General features: G+C 47.0%; 1 non-coding gene across 1 annotated transcript; it reads right to left on the bottom strand.

Annotated features, from left to right (window-relative positions):
* Positions 1-740: 740 nt before the first annotated feature.
* Positions 741-887, bottom strand: LOC115868813. The gene has a single exon (XR_004045796.1). It is a non-coding gene; the product is annotated as a small nucleolar RNA SNORA57 (small nucleolar RNA).
* Positions 888-1,734: the final 847 nt, after the last annotated feature.

The following is a 1,734-nucleotide window of genomic DNA, read 5'->3' as shown; positions in this document are numbered from 1 at the left end:
GGGACTGTGGAGGGGCCGCAGCGAAGCCAGAAGGCCCGATGCTGTGGACTGCATCAGTAGGTAGGACCTTCCCACCCTTCCTCCACCACAGGCCGGCAGCCCACTTTGCTGAAAGTCGGTGGCATTTTCAGGGCACTACATATGTAGGTATGCTTTACAGGAACATTTAAATAAAGTTAATCTCAAGTTATCATGATTCTATTACATTTGAATACATTCATTAGTTGTTGGCAGATCTGTCACACCATGTACAAAAACGGAGCTATTTTCGGTACTGTACTTATGAGTCATCTTGCTGATTTTCTGTACATATTTTCTACCTCTGTGCTATAATTTCATCCTTTCTCTCAGTGTGTGCAGGTGGTGAGGATGTTCTTTTCCAACACCTTATTTCCCATGACCGCAAAATAGCAAAAGCGCCAGTCTGGCTTTCTTGGAGGACTCTGGTGATTTCCCAAGCTGACCTTGCTCTGGTGTCCCCACGTTGATCAGTGATGACCAGTGAGTGAGTGTAGATGCTCTTCTGAGATTTGCAATAAGAAGAACATCTCTCCATCTTGCAACTTAAGGGCTTCACAAATTGTGTGCCCATCTGGACAAATGGTGACGTCTTTAAAAACCCTCTTGTATTTTGAATGGCCCTGCTTGACCGGCCTACTGGGGTCTAAAAGTTTATCTGCTGATGTGTGAATTATATGCCCCCAACTTTTATTTCTTTCTCCCCTCCCCCCCCACTGGGTCATTGTCCCGGCATTTGAGGATAGAACCAGCGGATGGGTAGCCACTGGCACCGAAGATGTGGCACCGAGGGGACTGGAGTCCGCTCCCTCTGCCTCCGTACATATGGGGACCGGGACTGCACGCCCGGCCCCGCCAAGAAAAGGAGGACATTCTTTTCATAATATTTTTTCAAAGTTCATCTGCACCACTTCAATGTGTGTATTTGTCAGTATCCAACGAGGTGAGCCTTCAGGAAAGGAAAGGCCGCTAGGGCGTGATGGGCGGTGATGGGCCAGACTGCAGCGACTGAAGAAAAGATGAATGTGTCAGACTGAGAAAACGACAAATCGTGCTTGCTCCACTGTTTCTACACGGCCTCAGCAACTTTTAAAAGTTGTCAAGGAGTCGCGCTGGTGAATGTGTTTTATTAATCTGCCACCAACCATGTTTGGATGGCAGCTGACTTTGACCAGCTGTGTCCTTCGGAAGCTAGGGGTCAGCGGACCCTCAGCGCCACTAGGACCTCGTGCTGGTAGCCTTGCTCATCTGCAGGAAACGTCTCTGGAGCTGTCCTGTCCTTGCCCCAGGCATGACGTAATAAATGTGCTGTCTCTTGAAGAAGAATTGGAATTAGAAAAAGAGGAAGAAGAGGAAGAGTAAGAAGAAGGAGGAGAAGAAGGAGGTGGAGAAGAAGAAGTAGAAGATGACAACTGGTGGCCTTTAGTCATCCTTTAGACCAGAAACTGATTTCACTCCTGGGTTAGAATAATGAACCATTCAAGATCAAGAGGGCAGTATTTACCCAGGGACAAATTTCAGTAAGTTAGGGAGGAAGGAGGAACGGAAATAGGAGACACAGGGAGGAAGTGGGATAAGGGATGGTTCATTGAGGAGATTGCAATGTATAAATTGAAACAAAATGTGATTGAATCGTTGAATATAAAACTGATGGTCTGCTCATAAGCCACCTAATTCACAGTAAAAGGGATCACGGGGAGGAGATGATCCAGTCAG

This window comes from Echinops telfairi, unplaced genomic scaffold (genome assembly GCF_000313985.2).
Source record: "Echinops telfairi isolate 266 unplaced genomic scaffold, ASM31398v2 ScPeMD7_1;HRSCAF=3_0, whole genome shotgun sequence".
In the NCBI taxonomy this organism is placed as follows: domain Eukaryota; kingdom Metazoa; phylum Chordata; class Mammalia; order Afrosoricida; family Tenrecidae; genus Echinops; species Echinops telfairi.
The sequence above is the reverse complement of the archived record's forward strand: the minus strand, read 5'-3'. Positions and strand labels throughout refer to the sequence as shown.